This window comes from Lolium rigidum, chromosome 5, assembly GCF_022539505.1.
Source record: "Lolium rigidum isolate FL_2022 chromosome 5, APGP_CSIRO_Lrig_0.1, whole genome shotgun sequence".
Classification (NCBI taxonomy): Eukaryota; Viridiplantae; Streptophyta; class Magnoliopsida; order Poales; family Poaceae; genus Lolium; species Lolium rigidum.
Genome location: NC_061512.1, coordinates 101,410,559 through 101,425,090, shown reverse-complemented (window position 1 = coordinate 101,425,090; position 14,532 = coordinate 101,410,559).

The window sequence follows — 14,532 nt, the reverse complement described above, 5'->3', positions numbered from 1 at the left end:
GCCGATTCACAGGATAACCCGAGAGCCGATCGAGGCTCGTATTTAATGTTTACATGTATGCCCCGCAGAAACTAAGCGAGGCATCCCCATCACCTTCCTGACCAGGTATAGGTCAGGTGGCACGCCCTTGCACTTCGCATCGCCGCGTGTGACCAGAAGAGCATTGCGGGCCGTCGCTCGGAGGGGTCTCAGCCAGCCGCAGCTCTAGGCTCTTCCCGGCTCTACGGTGTTGACAAGGCCGCTGCCCGCCGGTGGGTTTTGGCAGTCAACAGATACTTATCAAAATTCTTCTTAGGCAATTCATAATGAGAGGCAAAAGCTTTAAAAAGGTTTACAGCAACTTGAGAATCAAGACCATATGTAGCACTCATATTAAGAAATGTATCAGTATCCATAAAAGCTTCAATGCATTTATAATCATAAATTATACCTGATTCTCTATCCTTGTCGTTCTCCCAATCTTCAGTATTTTCTTGGATCCGATCAAGAAGGTCCCTTTTAAACTCTTCCTTATTGCGTGTAAAGGATCCAGAACAAGAAGTATCCAGCAAGGTCTTGTCTTGAAAAGAAAGTCTTGCATAGAAATTATCAATAATAACATTACCAGGAAGCTCATGAATGGGGCATTTGAGCATTAAAGACTTCAATCTCCCCCAAGCTTGGGCAATACTCTCTCCATCATGAGGCCAGAAATTATATATGCGGTTCCGATCTTTGTGAATTTCACTTGGAGGATAAAATTTGGAATAAAATAAAGGCACAATGTCCTCCCAATCAAGAGAATCACCATTCTTCAGCAATTTATACCAATGCGCCGCTTTACCAGACAGCGATATAGAGAATAGTTTCTTCCTAACTTCATTCATAGCAATACCTGCACATTTGAATAACCCGCATAATTCATGCAAAAACAGTAAATGATCACCAGGATGGACAGTTCCATCCCCTTCGTAGGTATTTTATATGGTATTACTTCCTCACCTAGCGCCTCATCCACTACCGTTGCAGTAGTAGTAGATTTCCCAAATAGAAATTGAAGAGAAGATCTCTCCATAATGACTTATAGCGACAGGCAGAAATAAAATCAGCACAAACAGTAAAGGTTTTCCTTACCAATTCCACTTACCAATAGCGCTTCACTCCCCGGCAACGGCGCCAGAAAATAGTCTTGATGACCCACAAGTATAGGGGTGTATCGTAGTATCTTCGATAAGTAAGAATGTCGATCCCAATGAGGAGCAGAAGGTGCTGACAGGCAGTTTTGATGAAGGATTCACTGTAAATGCTCACAGACAAGTATTCAGGGGGTTTTGATGTAACAGATGAATAAAGTACAAATAAGTAAAATGCGAGAGAAATAATTGCAGCGAGTGGCCCAATCCTTTTTAGCACAAAGGACAAGCCGGTTTGTTTACTTATAATGACCAAACGTTCTCGAGGACACACGGGATTTTAGTCTAGTGCTTTCGCTACATACAGTTGATTAATCTTCATTGTTTTGATAAGTGTTGTGTGGGTGAACCTACGCTAATGTACCGCCCTTCCTAGGACTAATACATACTTGTGATTATACCCCTCGCAAGCATCCGCAACTACAAGAAAGTAATTAAGATAAATCTAACCACAGCCTTAAACTCTGAGATCCTGCGATCCCTCCTGCATCGATGTACCAACGGGGGTTTAGGTTTCTGTCACTCCGGCAACCCCGCAATTGGCAAACGAGTACAAGATGCATTCCCCTAGGCCCATAAATGGTGAATTGTCATGTAGTCGACGTTCACACGACACCACTAGAAGAATAACACCACAACTTAAATATCATAACATTGAATATTACTCAACCATAATTCACTACTAACATTTAGACTTCACCCATGTCCTCAAGAACTAAACGAACTACTCACGAGACATCATATGGAACATGATCAGAGGTGATATGATGATGAATAACAATCTGAACATAAACCTTGGTTCAATGGTTTCACTCAATAGCATCAATAACAAGTAGAAATCAGTATCGGGAGAGTTTCCCCTATCAAACAATCAAGATCAAACCCAAATTGCTACGGCGGTGACGATGTCCAGCGGTGGAGATGGCGGTGATGATGGTGGAGATGATGATGATGGTGATGGAGATGATGTCCAGCTCGATGGCGGTGACGATGGCGTCGATTTCCCCCTCCGGGAGGGAATTTCCCCGGCGGATTCCTGCCCGCCGGAGAGCTCTTTCTCTCTCGGTGTTCTCCGCCCCGCAGAGGCGGCTGTAACCCTTCGTGAGGATTCCTCGGTGGCTTAGGTCTTCGGGACGAAGGGTTTCGCGAAGAAAAGGAGGCGAAAGAGGCTGAGGGGGCCCCACACCACATGACGGCGCGGCCAGACCATGGGCCGCGCCACCCTATGGTGTGGGCCCACCTTGGGTCCAGCTGGCTCCCCCTTCTGGCTTCCTTCGTCATCTGGAAAAATAGGATTTTTGGTAAAACTTCCTTCCACAGTTGATCTTCCGAAATATTGCATCCGACGGTGCTTTTTCCAGCGAGAATCCCGGCTCCGGTGCTCGATCTCCAAATAATCATGAAACATGCAAAATAGATGAAATAACATAAGTATTGTGTCCCAATATGAAATATATCAATGAATAACAACAAATTATGATATAAAATAGTGATGCAAATTGGACGTATCACCGATGCAGTGCCTTCAGAGGCAGCCTCCTTTTCAGAAGATCCCGCAGATTTGTGAGAATCTGCGGGTTCATTCACAAAAGAGGGGGCATCTTGGTTGTCGTCGGTGACAACGGCCCTTTCCTCGACTTCTCCACCTTCAGGAAGGGGAGGAAGCGAGACAAGATTGGGATGGTTCTGTACAAAAATAGGGGAAGATGTCAAAAAAGGAGTTACAAAAGATAGCGAGGCAATAACAAATCAATCGACAAAGTTTACCTTGGGAAGCGCATTGGTGGCGCTGTACGGCTTTACACGACAAGAAGAAGGGACAGGATCTTTTTTGCTGAGAGAGGAGATTTTTCGGACAAGTTTCTCTAAGTCCTTGACCTCCAAATCTGCTGACAACCGATTTGCGTCCTTGTCGCCAGCATACTTCCAGAGAGGGTATTTGCGAGCTCGAAGAGGCTGCACTCTAGTTCTAAGAAAATATGCTGTGATTTGGATACCGACAACTCTTTGCCGCGAGTATTTTGCAACTCACGGATGCGAGTCATCAAGGCCTCTATCGATGTTTTTTCTTCCTCGGTAGCCTCTGCATCCCAGGAGCGGCGGTGAAGGATTTTCTCGGCACCATCGAAAGGAGGGATGTTGTCTTCAGCACATCCATTATTTTCCTCCTGAATGTACAACCACTTCTTGCGCCACCCTTGAACTGAGTCAGGGAGTTTGACGTCGAAGTAATCAACTGTGGGGCGAACGGAAATAACAACGCCGCCTATATTATAGGCGACATTGGGAGAGCCATTGCGGCGACAAAAGAAAATGCGCTTCCATAACGCCCAGTTAGGCTGGACGCCAAGGAAGGCCTCACAGAGGGTGATGAAAATGGAGATATGGAGGATAGAATTGGGCGTGAGGTGGTGAAGTTGAAGGCCATAAACAAAAAGCAATCCGCGGAGGAAAGGATGAATGGGGGCGGAAAGACCGCGGATGAGATGGTCGATGAAACTTACCCGATACCCCATTGGAGGGGTTGGGTAGCTTTCTTCACTAGGGAAGCACAGCGCGCCTTGGGCTTCTTGTTAATCCCTAGCTTCTTCGAGGAGATTGATGTCCTGGGTGGAAATTTTGGACCTTTCCCACTCCGCGCTTCCCAGATCTGCGGCAGCCATTGACGATTCAGGCGTGCTGTGCTTGATCAACCGACGCGGTGGCATCAACAATGGCGCAAGAATGCAGCTTGGAGAAGATGAGCTTAGGAAGTTGGGGGGCGCAGAAGGAGAATTTGCAGAGGAGAGCAGGAGAACGGCGCGAGCGGAATTGCTCGAGGAAGAAGAAGGAGATCTTATATAGAGGTGCGGCGAAGCGGCGGACCGTAGGATGGAAAAAGTGTGCGGCAGATGATAACCACGTGGAAACAAGGGTAAAAAAGTATTTTAACACTGGAGAAGTTACGGTACGTGCGCTAGGAAAAGCGGAGAACGTGTGTCCCCCACTTACACGACGTGTCAAGATAATGGATAATTTGGGCCCGCAGGGCAGCGGGAGAAAACTTCTCGCGATTTCTGGATTTACAATCGTGGCTATCGTCAGCAATAACGTCACCTTGGCAGAAAGAAAAATTCGACTCAACAGTTGCATCAAAAGGTGACATGCAAAAATATTGGAGAGCCTTTGATCAAATACAAGTTTTTGGTCAAATGCTCGGGGGCTACTTTGAAAAAATGAAAAGATCAAGAAAGACAAAATAGAAATGGCGTGAGCCTATGATCAAATACAAATATTTGTTCATAGCCTCGGGGCTACTCTCATCGGGAGCGCTGTTCGCGCACCCGAGAAATTATAAAACTTCGGGAGAGAAAGAAAATATAGCGGCATAAGGCGTGGAGCCTACAACCAAGCACAAGTCCTTGGCTGTAGCCTCGGGGCTACTCCCATCGGGAACGCTGTTCGCGTGCCCGATGAAATTATAAAAAAGAAAGACAGAATGAAAAGAAGAAAGATAGAAGAGCAAAAGAGTATATTTCGAGTTATAAATAACTCTGTATATACTCCCATCGGGAGAGCAATATATGTCATCTTTGACTCAATAAAATGTGCCATTCCAACAGCCGAATAAGCACTCGACAATATATTCTCAGAACGCCGAAGTTGCGATCAATTTCTGAATGCCGCAAAACTTTGCGAAGGTAAGACCCCAGATCCATTCTGTGAGGCGTGGCGCCATCTCTGACGTCGGTTTGCTACTTTTATCCGTATCAACAGTTACGAAGAAAAATCCTAACGGACGCGTTAGGTACCCGATAAATATGACTGGGACTCGACATAATGGTAAGACCTTAAGCGGCACCTGTCGAAGTTTACACCAGTATCCCGAAATCATGTCCAGGGACGTGATTTTGAAGTAGGTTTTTGCGGATTGCCACTAGAGCAGTTAACTAGTACCTGATCCATCAGATGAACTAGCCCCAACTACCATTATCCCTGTACAATATAGAAATTTATGTGAAGAAATATAGAAAAGTTTTAAGTTGTCGAGTAAAAATAAACAGTGGAGATTTTCCCTGACTCTACGATTCAAGCAAAATCTCGGGGGCTACTGACATAGGCATCCCCAATGGGCCTGCCAAAGATAGTACCCGGGGTTTACTGAAGGCCCACTACTCGAAGAATAAGAAGATTCGGAAGCCCAAGATATTGTTAAGGAAAGCTAGAGTTGTAATAGGAAGCAGTATTTATAATCTTGCGGGAGGATTTAGAAACCTTCCCGGACTCTGTAACTTGTACAATACGAATCCCTCGGCTCCACCTCCTATATAAGGGGGGTCGAGGGACAAAGAAAGCATCCAATCATTGTTTCTCAAACCCTAATTTCATAATCGTCGAGTACTTTTCGGCTGAAACCTTCGAGATCTACTTGCCCTCTACTTCCAACTAAACCCTAGTCTACAACCCGTAGGCATTGATAAGTTAATCTCTTGTCAATTGGCGCCGTCTGTGGGAATTAGAGGCGTCAAGGATCCGATCTCGATGGCACGTTCAAGATCGTCGACTTCATCAACCGCAAACAACGCAATGGATCGAGGTAAACAGATCACAACTGGTCTTGTCGATTTTGTTCCTCACCCGCCCTCCCGTTTGGATGCATATGCATATCTGGAGGAGCCTATGGAGATGACGTTTGGAAGGTTTCACTTTCGCGTCGAGAAAGAAGGATCGTATCGTGTCGAAATTCCGATTTCATCGGGATCGTCGGCGGTCGATTCCGATTTTTCTAGCTATACATCGTCAACAGAATCAGGAGAGGAAGAAACTTCGTCGTCACGCTTCATCAGCACTAGGGCAAGAGAAAAACTCGCCAAGATCTTCAGCGACATGTCGTTTGAGTCATCTGCGGACTCCTATATAAGCGATGGCTCAAGCAGTGTCGACAGCTACAACTTCATCGACAAATCTACCACAGTGGGCAAGGTCTTCACCAATCTTAATGATGGTGTCACCAAACCCGACATAGATCTGGATACAAAATATCATCAGATTTATGTTATCGGAGAGCCAAGCCGTGACCAGGAGGAAACATCTGAGGCTTTCGACGATTTGGGAAACCCATACGTCGATCCCTCTAATCTCGCGACAAGGTCTAGGCAAGTAAATACGTCGGACCCGAGCCTCGCGATAGAGTCCAGCTCCCGCAGTGCAGCATGGGATAGAGCCGCAAGAGCTATGGATGGCTCGGAACCAATGGCTACAACAGCCACGCCGACAGAGTTGCAAACATATCAATATAGGCTCGCACGAGCCGCAAGGGAATTGCAAAAACAGACAGATGCTTTAAATAGAAGAAAGGAGGCAGCCTCTGCTTCAAGCAGGCGAAGAGCGGAGTTAAGTCGACAATATGGAACTTCGGGAGATAGCCACGAGAAGCTCGGAACAGAGCAAGGTCAAGATTGCAACATATACCCGAAGGAGAAAGAGAGTACCTGGTTCAAAACCTCGACATGTCTTTTATGTCGATAGACACAAGAGGAAATATTATCCCCAAAACACCAGAAGCTGGGTATATGGCGACACAAGCCTTTATCCTTGCGTCTAGGCCACCTACAGGAGACCCAAGAGAGGCACTATACAATATGGCAGTGGCAGGAGCCGAAGCCATGGGAACGACGTTTGCATCAACACCGCCAGAGGGAGCAGCAAGGCAAAATAGTCCACGACCTGCGGCAGCAGCAGCAGCAAAGGATTTTACTTATGTGATCTCCGGAGACTCCTTGTCCCACGTGTGTAAAGGTGACAGTGTGTGCACCGTGTGGGTCTCTTAGGCTATATTTCACAGAATACTTATTCACTGTTATGAATGGCATAGTGAAGTGCTTATTTATATCTCTTTATGATTGCAATGTGTTTTGTATCACAATATATCCGTGTGCTACTCTAGTGATGTTATTAAAGTAGTTTATTCCTCCCGCACGGTGTAATGGTGACAAGTGTGTGCATCGTGTAGTACTTGGCGTAGGCTATGATTGTGATCTCTTGTAGATTATGAAGTTAACTATTGCTATGATAGTGTTGATGTGATCTATTCCTCCTTTCGTAGTGTGAAGGTGACAGGTGTGCATGCTATGTTAGTACTTGGTTTGGTTATGTTGATCTGTTATGCACTCTAAGGTTATTTAAATATGAACATTGAATATTGTGGAGCTTGTTAACTTCGGCATTGAGGGTTCGTGTAATCCTAGCTACGCTAGTGGTGTTCATCATCCAACAAGAGGGTGTAGAGTCTAGCATCTATCTATTTATTCTCGTTATGTGATCAATGTTGAGAGTGTCCACTAGTGAAAGTATGATCCCTAGGCCTTGTTCCTAAATATCGCTATCGCTGTTTGTTTACTCGTTTCACCGCATATATACTTCCTGCAATATTACCACCATCAACCACACACCAGTCCCGGACAGCAAAGCACTTTTCTGGTGCCGTTGCTACTGCTCGCATTTATTCATACCACCTGTATTTCACTATCTCTTCGCCGAACTAGTGCACCTATTAGGTGTGTTGGGGACACAAGAGACTTCTTGCTTTGTGGTTGCAGGGTTGCATGAGAGGGATATCTTTGACCTCTTCCTCCCTGAGTTCGATAAACCTTGGGTGATCCACTTAAGGGAAACTTGCTGCTGTTCTACAAACCTCTGCTCTTGGAGGCCCAACACTGTCTACAAGAATAGAAGCTCCCGTAGACATCAAGGACGCTGGCGGCAAAGCTGTAGTGTACGAAGACGTAGAAGGCGGCTAACCCAGCGGTGACCAGGGGTGGTCATGCTGGATGCCTAGACGGGCGTTGCGGTGATCGGCGAGCCCATCGCGACCTGAAGTGGTTGGCGAGCCCAGCGGCGACCTGAGGTGGAGGCGCGGCGGCGGTACACGAAGTAGGCGAGGAAGACCCGGCGGCGTGACCAAGACCATGTGCGGATGGAGGCGACCCGCGCCGAAGGGGCGGCGCTGTGGTGGCCTCGGACATCGATGCGCGGGGGACGGCGAAGGTGACCGCGTGCGGCGACGCCACGGCTTGAGGGGCCGGCGTAGCTGCAGGGCGCGAGTCAGTGCAGCGGCGGGACGCCACCAGCGACGTACGCGCCTCAGAAGGCGCGTCGTTGGCTAGCAGCGTGGACCAAAGGAGGCGGCGCTGCGACCCGAAGGGGCGATGCAGCGGCAACCCGATGCTCAATCGGTGGTATGCGCGTGCTCGGGGACGAGCTTGGCGGAGACGTGTGCGGGGTCGGTTGATCATACCAACGGCGGCGCTACACATGCCATGGCGTGGACTACGCGCCGCAGATCGGAGTCGTTGGCGACGTTGTCGGTGATGTCCTGGGCGATGACGGCGAAGACGAACCGGCGATGGAGACCGTGCAGGCGAAGGCGGCCGGCTGCGACGCAAACGGCTTCCCATGTGCATCGCGTGCAACCGTGCGCCACGGTAGATGGAGGCGGTGCCAGGCCCGGTCAACCGGCTCTACGAAAGGCCCGGTCGGCCCAGGTCCCGGTCGGACCGGCTGCTGGACCAGACCAGCCGGCCACAGTTCCGGTCAAACCAGCGGACCAGCCGGCCATAGTCCCGGTCGTCCAAGGGGCTCCGCTCATCCGCCCGGTCAGACCGGCTGCTGGACCGGACCAGCCGGCCACAGTCCCGGTCAAACCGGCTGCTGGGCCGGACCGGCCGAGGCAGCCTACCAAGGCAGGCGCTACAGCCAGCCAACGAGTCGACCGCGGTGGCCGGCGTAGGGCGGATGATGGAGGAGAGGAGTCGACGCCGAGGTTGGAGTAGAGGCGCGTGATGACGGCGGCGGTGGGCGACTCAATCCGATCTATGGTCGGTAAAACCAAAAAGAAAAACGCCAGTCGAGCGACCGGCGGAGCAAAAAGAAAACCAATCTACATATTGAAAAAAAAGACTCGATGGCAGCGGATCAACAGATCGGTGAACGAACACTCATACGGGTTGCGCGGCCCCCGGAGTAGGCCATGGAGATTGACCTCCCCGGGGGCGGCGCGGGCGGAAGCGCGTGCGGCGGCTAGGTCAAGGTCGGCGCCGCTCTGACACCATGTAGAAAAATAGAGAGGGAGAGAGATATGCGAAATATGTTGGATGTATTATTGAGCCTCATGAGCGAGTATATATAGGCGTACAGGGATCATCTTGGAGTGCAAGACAAGACACAAGATCTATCTCTTCCTAGATTACCTAAACCGTACGTATACTCTAACAAAAATGTTATAACTAACCTAAACGATTTTGATTACGAAACGGGGCAGATCAGATGCCGTGTTGTATTGTGATCCAAATTCATATACTAAAGGGAGGCTAACTTCTGACGAGCGGAGCGAGGCCCGTTGCCAGAGGCTTGGGCCGGAGGTACGGTACGGATCGTTGGCACTGCCTATATATACATCTTGTAAGCCGCCAGCTAGGGTTGATCAGATTATAAGACAATCCACGGCGTTTGTAAACATTCTCCGATATAGTGAAGTTTTGCTGGCTAGCGCCCGTGGTTTTTTCCCCTTCTGTGTTGGAGGGGTTTTCCACGTTAAATCTTGTGTCTCTGCTGCGCTTCGATCTTTGCTTCTCGCTTTTATAACATGCCGCTTTGCATCCCTACTTCTACTAACTAAAGCTCCAAGCAAGCTTACTATGCTAGGCAGCCCTCTTTTTCGTAAACAATACTGCTACAGGTACGCACATACTAAAGGCAACAACACACACTACCCTTATGAGCACCTCTAAGCTGTGGCGGAGCCAGGACATTAATATTGTGTAGTCATTTTAAAGTTGTGTAGTCAAATATATCTATTTATATGATTTTTTTTGTAATTTTTTACATAATTTCTACCTATGTTCTAAAAAACTGTGTAGTCAAATGACTACACAGCTACAACATGGCTCCGCCACTCTGGATTCAAATTTTTTGATCCGGCAGTCTTTAGAATTGATGAAGTCACCACATAGGCATTGCTATCGACGGAATATCGCCTCCTACTGAAGAATAATCCGTCTTTATAAAACATCAAAGTATCAAATCTGAGGTTTGAACTTAGTTGGACTGAGGGTGGGTGCAACTGCACTCCTAAGTATCCAACCCTCTTTGATTCCAATATGTTCAATGGGTTGTGGTCTACACTCTACAGCCACCTTTTTCTTATCTGCCCTGATGAAATTCGGACGACGTGCATGCATGGCCGCTGCTGCATCTTCATATGTGAACATGTGTCCTTGACAACTTAACTTTCCACTAGAACTTAACAAAGATGAATATCTACTGTCAAGCATATATATATCCACTATAGCCATCCGTTCATATCCCAATCGATAAAGCAAACGTTTTTTTTTTTTTTGCGAATTAATCGATAAAGCAAACTTACATAAACGTACTACAAGCTGGTGGCATGCATATATTTCCTGGAGTAGATGCTTCAAGGTCCAAGAAGGCTGCAGGCTAAGAATATGTGCAGCCGATTAGGTGATGCGGACACGAGTTCACAGAAAGGAAATGGTTTGGGACTTCCCTGTGTCAAGAGCACCTACGCACATAGTGTATCACCGTGAGGTCGCTTGTCAGGGAAAAGCAGTGTACGTTGGTTGCCGCAGGATGAGATTGAATCGTCAAAAAGGTAACCGCAACTTGCCATGAAAGAAAGTTTCGGCCGGTTGGAGCCAGATATGAGCTGATCATTCGGTGAAGCCATCAACCTATTCAGCATGCGTCACTCTCAAAGCTATTTTTTTCGATCAAGGAGCATAGCCACAACCTCTGCATTCAAAGGATGCACACAGTTTTCTTCTTTATTAAATTATTCGCAATGCCTTACAAGGGGAATACAAAGATCAACTCGAAACCTCCTTCCTAGCGACAACTCGCTATACCTACGATGAAGGGGGGCCATGAACAAGGACGGTACACCAACACACATCATCCAAAAAGCAAAATCCTGAGGGTGTGCCATTGCACACGTCGCAGAGTTCGCAACCGCCATCTATCTCGAACCCATCTCCAAGCGAGATCAACGCATTGATCGTGCCAGGCCTACCGTCGATGTCACCATAACACCAAACAGCTCCACCATCCTGCCCGCGTCCAGCAGTTCTCGCCCGTCTTCGATACTCCGCAGCTCCACGCCGTTGAGAATCATCGACGACAACGTGGTAGATTAACACCACTCCACCAAAAACCACCTCCATCCAGCCGCTGCTCCAAAAAGATGCCCCAAGAGGTAGCACGACGCAGGGAGCGCCGTCATCGTCCGATCCTTGCTGGATCTAGGGTTTCCACCGGAGCAGCACGAGTGAGTTCCCACGGACTGCGACGACGATTCCTTCAAGAAGGAAGCGACGCTTAACGTCGCCATCGCTCGCCAATCTTGACACGGTTTTCACCGACAGCCGCGAGTCCCCAACTCGGCGAGAGCAAATGGAGAGGCTAGCAAAGATGATGCCTTCGCAGGGGAACGACGCCAATAGCCGCCGCCATCATCCGCCAAGAACGAAGTCAAGGCACGGTGTTCACCACTTGTAACATCCCAACCTTATTAACATAAATAAACGAGTGATCATGTGCATTTCATGCATTTAATTTGCATTTGAGCAAAATTTGCATCTCCATTTTCAATTATGCAAATCCCTCTCTAATTGTTTCTCATTTAAATCTCTCAAGATTTTCAAAAATAGACAACATGGCATTGTTGTTATTCAATAAGGCCATGTGTGTTTAATATTTTCTCTGGAAGTTTGAGTTTCAAACAAAATTCAAACAATTTTCAAATTTGAATTGATTTAGAGAAACAAAAATCAGAAAAAAAGAAGAAGAAGAAGAAAAATAGGGGATAAACCCCTCTCTCCCTACCCTGGGCGCAGCCCATCTTCTTTTCTCCTTCCCTCCTCCCTAACCTAGCCCAAAATGCCCCAACCAGTGCAGCCCAGCAAGCCCCACCAGCCCAACTTTTCCCCCATGGGGGTTTTCGCAAAGTTGGCATCGTCTCCCCCGCCGACCGAAGCAGGAGCTGGCAGCGCCACGGTCGCCCGATGGCCTGGCCGGCCAGGATCCTCTCCGCCGCCCCCCGGCGGCTATAAAGGCGCGCCGCCGCCGCTCCGGAACCCTAGCCCCACTCTCCCCTCTCCCGCGCTCTCCCGTGACCTCCCAAACCCTAACCCTACTGCCTGCAAGGACGACCGGCCACCGTCGATTCCAGCGTCGGCGAGCGTCCCCGGCCGTCGCCGACCACGCCAAGACGCTCGCGGTGAGCCGCTGCACCTCCCTATCCCCTCGCCTTGCCCCCTCTCGCTCCCTAGCATCGCCGCGCCGCACCACCTGTCCCGGCCGCCGCTCGAGCTCGTCTCCGGCGACGCTCCGGCGACCAAATGCGGGCGACGCCGCCACCAAACGGCCCAGTGCGTCGCCCTGCACAGTTCCCCCACCTGCGCGCCTCCAATCGCTGCCCAAATCGGCGGATTGGAGCTCCATCTGAGCTCAATTTCGAGCTCATGGCCAGCTGACGTCATGATGACGTCAGCATGACGCCATAATTAGCTTTTCTATTTTTCTGATATTTATTTCTGTAATTTCTGTTAATAGAAAAATAATGACATGTGGGTCCCCTGGTCAGAATTTTAATAATTTCATAAATGTTTAGAAGAGAATAAAATTATGACATGTGGGTCCAAATGTTAAACTTTTATTATTTTTATATAATTTTTAGAAATTGATTTAAAATGAATTAAACTTTGGAAATTCATAACTAATTCATTTTAAATCAGAAAAATATAAAATTATATATCAAAATGTTCAGAAAAACAAATCCTATTTAGTTATCCATGTTTCATACATGCTTGAACCAATTAAACATCAAGCCTTAGTAGAAACCCTAAATCGACCCCTCTCATATGTCGGGATCGATGCCGAACCCCCCTTAATTTCCATCGATGCACCTAGGGTTACCCAAACCCCTTAATATGACATGTCATCATATTGTATGTGCATTGCATTGTATCCTGTCTTGATTGTGCTCTTCCTTTCCGGTATTTGGTTCTTCTCGATAGGGACCGAATGCGAGCCTGAGATCAACGCCACCGAAGAGCAGTATCAGAACAACGAGGGACAAGGCCAGCCCTAACCTGGTGCATATATGGTTTCGAAATGCTTTACTTCTGGTTCTTACATATTTCATCCATTTCAAATATGTTTTATCGATAGTTGTAGATATCCTATGTGTGCATAATTCCATCCTTGTAGCCCAGAGTTACTGATCCACCGCTCCCAGCAAAACTAGGTCTGAGCTTGTTCGCATCGCTAGAGCCGTATATGTGTTATGCTTAGCCATGCTTAGCTGTTGAAGTCTGATCCATCCGGTTGATGAATCAGAGCTACGAATGAACTTAGTTTGACAGGATGACGTGGTAAGATCAGTGATGATGCTAATAAACATGTTTAAAGGCTTAGATGGGCCGCCACATGGGGATGTGGTGATTTGACTCGTTCTCGCCGATACTAGGACCTGAGTTCTCGCCTTCGGAACCAGGACTGAGCATACATCCACACGGGGCCCATGGGAACCCCTTGGCCCGAACTTACCTAGCTTACCCATGAGTCAATTTGTTTGCGAGTTCCATTTGCCATACGCATGGGGGAAAGGTGGAAAAGGTTTTCAAAGTGCATCATACAGGGTGTGGCTAGGGTGAAGGATGCTGGAGGCATTTAACTGGATCCCCTGCACACAATGACCGGGACATCCTTGGAGAATGGCTACCTACGATGACGGAGCTCCCTAGTTAATTTGACTCATGGAATAGGCGAAGTAAGGGAAAGGTTTTGGTCGACCACCCTCTTCCAACACACCAAGGAAGTGTGTTAATCTATAGTGGCATTAAGAGTCGGTCGGCGCGTGTGGGTAAAGTTGTACACCCCTGCAAGGTAAATCTTTTCGAAAAGTCGTGTCCACGGTTACGGATGACTTGGTGATGGATTCTATGATCATAGACAACTTGAACCTAATCGTAAAACTTGATGTCAATGTGTGAATAAGGATCCCTTCTCAGGGTGTCGAGGGGGTGATCCTAGGTGACTGGTTCATGTAATGATGAAGATTCGGTGGATTCAACATGATGATCTTAGAGCTAGAGTTGATATCGCTCTCTTATCTCTTTTGAAAATGGTCTGGATAGACGAGCTTCTGCTCCCTCCTGTTTACAAAGGAAAACTGGCTTTCCGCAAAATAAGCTCCACATAAAGCCTCGCATAACCGCTTTGCTAACAGGTTGTACTAAGTCTTGCTGAGTCCCTGTACTCAGCCTTGCATTCTTTGTTTCAGACGAAGTTCTTCCAACAG